The 10398-nt window shown below is 43.6% G+C and overlaps 1 long non-coding RNA gene across 1 annotated transcript in view; it reads right to left on the reverse strand.

The window, feature by feature from the left end:
- Positions 1-6686, reverse strand: part of LOC132463300 (uncharacterized) — an 11247-nt gene extending 4561 nt beyond the window's left edge. Inside the window, exon 1 of the long non-coding RNA XR_009527000.1 lies at positions 6311-6686. This is a non-coding gene — a long non-coding RNA (uncharacterized LOC132463300). The remainder of the gene's footprint in view (positions 1-6310) is intronic.
- Between the last annotated feature and the right edge of the window lie 3712 nt (positions 6687-10398).

Raw genomic sequence — 10398 nt, forward strand, 5'->3', positions numbered from 1 at the left:
GGATGGCTTTGAGGCATAACTGTCTGGGATCAATGTGGGTGTGTAAGGAGACATTGTGCCGACAGAGAATACGACCATGGGAGAGGAGAAATGAAAGGTGGAGAAAGGGACTGAGCCTTGAGGAACGCCGCCTATGATGGGTTGTGACAATTGTAGAGTTTGTGTTCAGTGTTTATCAGCACAAATGGTCTCGTATCTGTTCATGTGCGCACATTGATGCAAATATACAACTGCTCGGGTAACAGAGACTCTGTTGCTTGTCAATGCTATTATTTCATACAGATGTCTTCTATTTTTCTAAACGTATTATAACCCATCAAAAATTATCAGATGGCGGGCTTTCCCGTTAATTCGAATTACAATTTTGTTTATAGCTACTACCTATTCAATCATGCTTTGGGATGTGGCTATTCATCTGGGTGAATATGACCAGAGATGTAATATAATTATTTTGCAGCGGGTATTTCAATTGGTGGGAGTGGTTGAGCACACTTTCACATGCAGGGAAGTGTGTTTGCCCATGCTCAAGAACAAATACACAAATGGAAAAACAAACACACATTGAAACCCAAAGTGTCTTGTACTTACAAACACACCGGTTGTATATAATGAAATAAAGACTTGCAGAAATGCTGTTGCCTAAAGCTATCTCTGGCTGCTTTTCTTAACTTCGTCACCATTTGTATCTGAGAGTTTGCTCTGTACTGTCAATCCACACCTGCCTCGAAGCCTATTGGTGCACATGGGTACAATCCCACAATCTGTACTCTGTATAGTCTGAGATAAAGGCCAGACGCAGTTCGGTGGCTTTGTATCTCAGCCCCATGGGGCGTGCGGGGCTCAGGATCACAGTCACGACATATTTAGAACGGACATGGCGCCTAGCAGATTTTGTTTACTTTGAAAGCTACACTAAAGTTGGTAAAGATGTCAGCATCAGGATGTGAAAAAGTAAACATGGGAGCTTGGTGAAATACACTTCAATGCGGCTACTGTAATCTGTTTATAATTGTCGTACACATGCCCCCCCCCCCCCCCCGACCCAGAAACAGTAGGAATCAGGGACCTCTTATAAGAAATGGTCGATAGGAACATGGAGGGGGCAGGGCGGCGGAGACAGAGGGGTTTAACAGAGATTAAATCAAGCCATGTGTCTTGTATCTGTACTCCTCTACTGCTGCCTACAGGCCCTTCAATACCCTACCTTTGTTTTTAGCAGATAAATCACATGCATCTTCAAAACACAAGAAAGTCAAACTAAAAAAGAACCAGTCAACACCATCAACCAACAACAACAATCCTTGTTGGCTTTTATGAAACCCGCTTACTTGTGCCTGCCTCTCGGCCATGGCCGCTACCAGACGGCTAATCGAGTTGAAATGTGACTGGCCAGGCTCCAGACCACCAGGGCCGCTCATAACAGCAGGAAGCACATGACTCATGCTCTCCACTCACACTTCTCTTTCTTCTTTGGTCCACTTGCGTTGGGAGTCTCATTTGCCCGTTCATTTCAACGAGTTGGGCGTGAATGAAAAAACCCAGAAAAAGCAGCGTTTAAAAGTAATCTTCACTGAGTCCTTTGTAGTTTATGAGTGCTGAATGGCGACCGCAGACTGCGTTATGGGTGGTTTGGGGGCTGGCTCCTGGAGCATGAGCAGACACACCGTGTTAATATACAAATCTGTATTCACAATTTGAGAATATGTTGTACAAACATATTTCAAATGTATTATGAATTGAAAAACCCATTCAAAGTCAAACGTTAAGGACAAGTCGTCGGACACGGCTCTCAGACCCAAAGCTGTGGCTATATATAAAGAGGCAAGGGGAGCGACAATCGAGATCTCCAGGGAGTATACTTTCTGAGAACATCCATTGCACCTTGCTCCCCTTCAATCTCGCCAATATACGTCTTCACTGCAGACAAACGACAAATAACAGGAGCCCATCGTCTCGCCTTAAATAACTACAATTCCCAGACAGATAGGACCATATTGGCAGCAGACAGCTTTGGGGTCTGAGGCGTAGAGCAAACACTCTGATCAAAGTCATGCGTGGCTTGTCTGAGTCACACTCCCAGACCATCCCTGTCTTCCAGACCCACTTCTCTGCCCGGCTGTGGGCTGCCACAGCCAGCCGCCCTCTCTGGTCATGGCCCTGGGACTTCACTGGCCTCCACTGTGCATAGTTTGTTTTGCATTAATTGAAGTTTATTTATTCACCTAGTCACAGACTTCACGTATTTCTCTGCTCTCACTGACCTTGTCTACGTCCAACCAAAAAATGTGTGCATTTCATGAATTAAAGATATGTTTTAAACAAGGGGTCTTACTTTAAAAATGGCTTTATAAGGCAACTTTATTCCAATGAATGCATTTGTGCCATTACCACTTAACCCAGTCTTTCGTAAACATAGAAAATGTTTATTGTGCCGTATTTGTATTTGTATTGTATGTGACTAACAACATATTAATAACGAACAATCCTTTCAGAAGGGTAATTCTGCCTCTCCAGCGCAGCCTTGTCAGTGTTTATCATCACCCAGGGAGGGGCCAGCTTCTGCTGGGCCCCCTAAACATGACGGCATTCAGCACCGCCTGCATGCGTGGGAAGTCCTTGGCATGGACAAAGCGCCCGCTGTATGTACGTCTGTCTGTGAGTATGAGTGTGTGTGTGTGTGTGTGTCTGCGTGTGTGTGTGTGTGTGTGTGTGTGTGTGTATGTGTATGTGTATGTGTATGTGTATGTGTATGTGTGTGTGTGTGTGTGTGTGTGTGTGTGCGTGTAGGAGGGTTTCCCAAGTCCATGTTGCACATAAAGTTGGCTTTGTGCCTGCCGTGCGTAGAGACGACCAGGGTCTTGTGTGACCAACAGGAAAGGGGTTGGGGAGGTGGGGTAAGGGGGGGGGGGGGGAGTCTGGCATGGAGAGAAAAAACACAGACTAGGAAAAGAGGGAGGGAAGGGGGGCGGGGGGGGGGGGGGGCAGGAAAGGCTAATGTTGGGCAGCTCACAGAGAAGTAGACATGACGTACGGGGCAGACGGCAATCTCTGCAGCTGGAGAAAAACAGAAGCGCCGCACAGACGGCGAGAGAGAGAGAGAGAGAGAGAGAGAGAGAGAGAGAGAGAGGGAGTGAGATTTGATCTTCAGTAGTCTCAAATACAATGGCCCAAAGAAGTCCTTCCCAGAACTCATAATTTCTCTCACGCAAGTGGGAGATGAGATCAAAAGATTTTTATATGGATTTTTATTCAGATTGATGAGTGCCAGGTTCTTGTGAAGACACATACAAACTGTTGGTAGGACTCAGAAAGGGTCAAATTAGGTAATGAACGTCGTATAACTTTAAGAGCTGACTCTAACCCTTTTCAGAAGGGATGTGTCTCTGTCTGGTTGGCTATAAATATGAATATTTTCGGCCAGACAGTCAATGGAATGTATCACATGTTGCATGCCATCACCATAGATTGGGCTAATTGTAGCAGCAACATGGAATACATGACCTCTCGCCTTTGTGATGAAACAGAATGCATAAAAATTGTGTTATTATGTGTCCTATGTCTGTTATTTTGGTGGTTAAAAAGTCGGAAAAACAAAATGGAAAACCTAAAAGTACACTGTTGAAGGACTTCCTTTCTATTTGTGGCGCTAACTCCAGCATATATACTTACAATACAGTTTAGTCTAGCATGATATGTCCCTATAATTCCAGCATGTTATAATTAGACATGGATTAATGACTTAATTAACTCAGGTTTACTAACTCAGGCCTTCAATGTGCAAAAACAACCAAGATAATATATGTCAATACATTATGTAAATTGAACAATGGGGTGGATTACATTTGCAGAGAAAGAATCCAACCGAGAATAATCAAGATGTGGTTTGGCTTCCATTGCTAGATCCCTTGAGAAGGGCTGCCTCACCCACTAAATCTCTTACAGACCTGCTCTCTAGAGGCTCTCAACATGGTAGCCAGTTAAACACAGGCCCTCCCAGATTTCCAAATTGCCCACGTGAGAGACAGAAAGTGTTGAATCAAACCAGAAGTGAATGGCAAAGCGTTTGGTGGTCAATACGGATAATACCTTTTTTTAATACCCTGATGATCCCACTACTATTGAATAAAGAAAGTAATTTAGCAACAGAAATTAATTAATATCCGATATCCATCATAAATATATTTGACATTGTACATAGACTATTTCTTTACTAGATTCAAAACATGCACTTTTGTAAAATATGTCTCCAGATATGAATTCTACGTGAAATCACCTTCCCTGTGTCGGTTTATCATTAGAAGAGAATAAAAAAAGGATGTCTACGTATCTTACATGATCTGTTTTCAGAATATACATTCAAAAATGAATCTCAACAAAGGGAAACATTTAAAGTTGCAGACCCAAATCATGCGAAACCTGATGTTAGCTGCATTTCCCCCACTTTTCTGTTTGTTTTACACGTCTGCTGCGACAGCAGAAAGCAGAATCCAAGCAGAGGGAATCCATCTTCAGGATGAGGGCCTTCACTGGGCCCAGCGCAGCCTAGTGGGCCGTGGCAGACCGGTTTCCCACGCGTAAATGCAGGTATAGGCAGAATCGAGCCCTTTACGGCCTCGGAAAAAAGCAATAAAAATGTTGTTGTGTGACCGTGGCCATCTGTATAAGGTTAAAAGCCCTTCCTGTAAACAAGGCGAAGAGAAGAGCGCCGCTCGCGCTCCAACCAATGGGATGCCGCCACCTTGGCGAGCCGCTCATCCCCATTTTGCTTTGCTATCTAGCTTCGCTCCTGAATGTATCTGTACACGTCTAAATTATATATATCTATTGAACATATATTGTTGAACAACATTGTTCTTTCCTTCAATTATTTATTCTACATTTCATTGACATGTGCACATTTCATAATTCGAATTAAACATGAACAATGAATGATTGTAATGTTGAACAGACCATCATTCACAATTCACTGGCGTTCGGTACGTGTTGGCATCGATAAACAGTGTTTTATACTTTATATTAGCCCCGATTAGCTACAACTATCATATCAAATACACCCCTAACAACCCTTACAAAACAATTATATACTAGTATGTATTGAACTACTGTGATAACCAAAGACGAACATATACTTTCATTGCCAAGGTGATGTGTATGATTCAATCAACCAGGTCTGGAGCCTTTTCTATTGATATTTCTACATCAGACCTAACCAACCCATATATTGTTAAAAAATGTGTAGACAAAGATTGTAGATCTTTTTTGTAGTATCTATTGTGTGCCAGGCCTGCATCTTAAATCTTCTTGTAAATATTCACATTATTATTATTATTATTGATTGTATTATTACTATAAGCATTTCCTGCATTATCAATTCAGTAAACACTGAGACTTCTGTGCAAGTTTTTGAGTGTGTGTCTGTGTGTGAGTCTGCGCGTGTGCACCCGAGGATAAATCAGAAACCGAGAATGAGGCCTATTCGCCAACAGAAATTACAGGAAACCAAAGAAAAAAGTATAGATTGTTGATTCTTAATCATTATCGAAGCCTAGTCCTGCCTGATTAAATTGGATCGCAAAGTGTTGTTAAAATTCGGCAACTGATATGAATAGAAAGCAAAAAGGTTAACCGTAAGTCCTTATCGAAAACCTGTCCAAACCTCCAAAGAGAAATGGTTTTCATATTCAATCTCTTGTTTGCGTTACGATGAACAACAGCGCAGCCTGCCATCGACCGTTGGCCACAGCTTAGGCTGGTAAGCGTTTAAATAACCCAAAGCCTAAGTTCTACATGGAATACATTACACAGTTGCGAAAGGATTGTACTTAAGTTACACAAGTCTCTGACCGACTCATCGGGTCAAGATACAGGCGCACGATGGCGCAGGAACTTCAATGTATCCTACATTGCTTTCGAATGAACGTGAACTTTTTCATTCTTTAAGTACATTTAATCCTGACGCCACGTCTTCATGAATAATATAAATAAAAGTTATATGTTGCGTTTTTAGGTCTTTGAGTATAATATATTTTCTCATAACGAATGTGACCCAACTCATTGCAAATTTCAATACCACAGAAAGTTTCCCTGAGAAACATTAAACAAACATCATATCATAATCAAAAGTCAGCTGCATATCCACAAATATCACGTCCAGTAACACTCCACCGCAGCTTGTTGCTAACAACACACTGTACAGGCCAACCATGTGGTAATCAGTCCAACAACCTTGGGCATGGAGCAAACGTCATTAGCTTAGCCAGAACCTATCTCTTCAGTGTATTCAAAAGATATAAATAGCTCTCATACTCACACCGACAGATCTTTCACGGGCCCTTTTTAGTGAAGATAAATCAACAGGTCAGAACGTTTTACAGTACGGCGCCTCTAAGTCGGTCCAAACACCCGCGGCGTACAATGCATGCACACATATGCACTCAGTCAGACGCGCACTCACGCAACGCAACACACAACGCAGGCGGCGTAACACATGTTGCCCTCTCAGACGTCTCCCAGTTCATATCCCAGCCCGAGCGGAGCTCCAGACACACGTTTGCTCCACCTCCTTCAGAGTCTCTTTAAGTTGAAAGAAGGGTGTGGGCGCAGCCCGGGCTGCAGTACTGCATCATTCACACAAGTTTGGCCTGAAAGAACCACACCCAGTTAAAGAAAAAGAACCGAGAGAGAGAGAGAGAGAGAGAGAGAGAGAGAGAGAGAGAGAGAGAGAGAGAGAGAGAGAGAGAGAGGGAGGGAGAGAGAGAGAGCCAACAGACAGAGAGAGAGAGAGAGAGAGAGAGAGAGAGAGAGAGAGAGAGAGAGAGAGAGAGAGAGAGAGAGAGAGAGAGAGAGAGGGAGGGAGGGAGAGCGAGAGAGAGCCAACAGACAGAGAGAGAGAGAGAGCGAGAGAGAGAGAGAGAGAGAGAGGAGGGAGAGAGAGCCAACAGACAGAGAGAGAGAGAGAGAGAGAGAGAGAGAGAGAGAGAGAGAGAGAGAGAGCAAACAGACAGAGTGAGAGAGAGAGAGAGAGAGAGCAAACAGACAGAGTGAGAGAGAGAGAGAGAGAGAGAGAGAGAGAGAGAGAGAGAGAGAGAGAGAGAGAGAGAGAGAGAGAGAGAGAGAGAGAGAGAGAGTGTGTGTGAGAGAGAGAGTAATAGAAAAAAGTGGGAGAGAGCAGGAGGGAAACACTTAACAACAACAAGGGAGGAGTTAGGAAACTTTAGCCGGATTTTAGGTTTACTCTGTGCCTTGAAATAACCAAAGAATACTACATGACGCATGGTGGCCATTGCTGTTTGTTGTTTGGTTCAGCGGCTCGGTTGCTGCTGAACCCAGCAGCCAGTTGGCAGTGAGCGGCTCTGACCCTAACCACTGTCCAGATAAAAGAGTTTAGTTGGTTTCCTGTGTTTGGCTTTGTAAACAGTTGTTGGCGTTCTAATTTATTTGTGTGTGTGTGTGTGTGTGTGTGTGTGTTTTATTTGTATGTATTTCCACCTGTTGCCGTATGTCTCTATAGCTGTGCCCTTTCCTGTGTGTGTGTGTGTCTGTGTGTGTGTGTGCACAAATATGCCAATGTCGTATGTCAGTGTGTCTGTGCCTGCGTGTGTATTTAGTTTGTTTGTCCACGTGTGTCCATATGTGCTGTGACAGGGTGCATGTGGGAACATGCGTAGGCACGGTTAGCCTTGTATGTGTGTGTGTGTGTGTGTGTGAGTGCGTGTGTGGGGCGGGGGGTTTGTTGATGGCTTACAGCTGCCCTCTCCTTCCTTGCTGAGTGGGCTAGACCATCCTTTGTGTAACGTTGTAATCATACAGTACACCTACATCTGATCTGAGTTATCAATCTTGCTGTTTAAGTCATCAATTCATTCTATTTAACCGTAAACACAGACTTGGTGCCTGTGTTGATTTCAGTGTGGTGGTTGAATACTTTATCCCCTGAGCCCTGGCCTGTAGCACATATATTGTATTCAGTGTATTGAAGCCTATAGACTGAATTTTAGTTTGATATCACACTGTCGATGTGCTTGACTCTATGCCGCTAAGCTCTCCTTGAATGATCTCTGAGCGTAGAATTCCCTTACATTTCCTGAAATGAGAGCTGAAATACCAGCAATATAAACACAGATGTCTGCATGTGTCATGGGACATTTTGTACTGGAAAAGCAAGCTAATCCCTGGTTACCATTATTATGTTCATTTATGGTCATAATTACACAGTATGTAATCATATGTTCACCTTCTACAAAAAGGCCTCTCTTTAAGGCGAATGGAGGTAATAATTAACAGTTACGTGCTGGATTGTGGTTAGAGAAACCAAGCAACATTACCTGTTAATATCCTAGTGGGGGTGCACAATGAATGACAGTTATAACGATGTCTGCATATCAAGGTTCTGAGACGAAGTTCCTCATAGTGTAATCATTTAACCTAAAACTCAATTGAAACAGGAATTTGCATAGCTTTATGGATAATCAAGCCAAGTGATCAAATTGCCGACAATGTTTGCACATTAGTTTCTATTTACAGCCAAATATTGTGTTGCTAGGGGATGACCGTTTCCATCAAAGTGATCAAATTAGCGGTCAGAGAGGAAGAAATGTTTATTCACCGTCTAATCATTTCCATTTAAGCCTTGCTAGGAAGTTCCGACAGAGCACGGCATGCAGTATCTATAAACGGTATAGCTTTGTTTGTGTACCTAATATAAATGACCAATACTGTCAAGACTCACCAAAGAGGAAATGGCCGACAACAAAATTGTACAATTGCCACAAAAACCCCAATAAATACTGTTGTTTTGTTGCTAGTTGAATAGTGTGTATAAGGGTATACTGAAATATTGACTGACTTGTTGTAAGGTGCTGTACCCAATTATCTGACAAAGGAGAGTTCAAGGCTAAAACTATAAAAGTCTATGCTTTGGCATAGTGCCAAGGCGGCAAGTAGACAAAGACACCCAAAACACACACACCGAGACACAGACACACACACACACACACACACACACACACACACACACACACACACACACACACACACACACACACACACACACACACACACACACACATACAGACACACACACACATACAGACACACACAGATGCACACACACAAACACACACTCGTAGACACACAGACGCACACAGATGTACACACATACACACACACACACACACATGCACACGCAAACACACGTGAGAACACAAACACAGAGGATATCAGTAACAGGGAGGCGTGCCAGACAGGTCAATCCGCCAGTACCACTGGGTGTCTTTGAGAACATCCTGAGGGTGAGAGAAAGCATGTATGATGCAGCGAGTGTGTAGTAATACATGCATTTCTACAAGCGTTTCTTGTTCGTGTTTATTTGTATTTGTGTGTGGACATACCGAACATGCATGGGAGGAAGTAATGCATTTAATACAAGGGTGTGTGTATGTGTGTGTGTGTGTGTGTGTGTGTGTGTGTGTGTGTGTGTGTGTGTGTGTGTGTGTGTGTGTGTGTGTGTGTGTGTGTGTGTGTGTGTGTGTGTCTGTGTGTGTGTGTGGGTGAGAGTGTGCATCGGTGTCCGTTTGTCTTTGTGCGCCCATGAGTCACCCTGGGGTGGCCCCACCCAACGTGGGCGGTTGATCCGGTGGGGCAGGAGTGTTTGCCCTCTGTCAGTGTGTCTGTTCCAGAGAACACTATAACTGGACTCTTTGTTCCAAATGTCACTTCTACTCCCAAATTAATTATTACTAACAACCTCTCTCTCTCCCTCTCTCTCTCTCTCTCTCCCTCTCTCTCTCTCTCTCTCTCTCTCTCTCTCCGTCTCTCTCTCTCCGTCTCTCTCTTTCCGTCTCTCTCTCTCTCTCTCTCTCTCTCTCTCTCTCTCTCTCTCTCTCTCTCTCTCTCTCTCTCTCTCTCTCTCTCCCCTCTTTATCCCTCTCATGTCATCTATCAGACTCAATGCTGCCACTGAATCAATTCTGCATCAATTCTCTTTTTAGGTTGACCCACAATGCACCAGGTTCCTGTATGCTTGCATGTTATTGTCTATTTTGTGTTGCTCCATTGCTGCTAATCTCTCTCGCCACCGTCCCATCTCAGTTTCATATTGTGTATGTTGTACATGCGTCACTTACGAAGATTAGTTTTGCGTTGGTGATAGCATTTGCAGATTTGTTCGACCTCTGATTGAATTGCTTCTTTGTAATGACTTCCATCGTACTGCACTCTGATGTGCGGTGCTGTCGGACTGTCTCTCATAAAATGCATTACTCTGTCTATTCCTGAAATAGTTTACTGCAAGAGCTTAGGTGCTGTGGATGTATTAAAACACGTTTGTCTGATTTAGCTCACCATGACCAGAAGTGGAGCCAGCCAGCAGGGGCTGGTTAAGAATAGTTAGAATAGTTA

This window comes from Gadus macrocephalus, chromosome 8, assembly GCF_031168955.1.
Source record: "Gadus macrocephalus chromosome 8, ASM3116895v1".
Classification (NCBI taxonomy): Eukaryota; Metazoa; Chordata; class Actinopteri; order Gadiformes; family Gadidae; genus Gadus; species Gadus macrocephalus.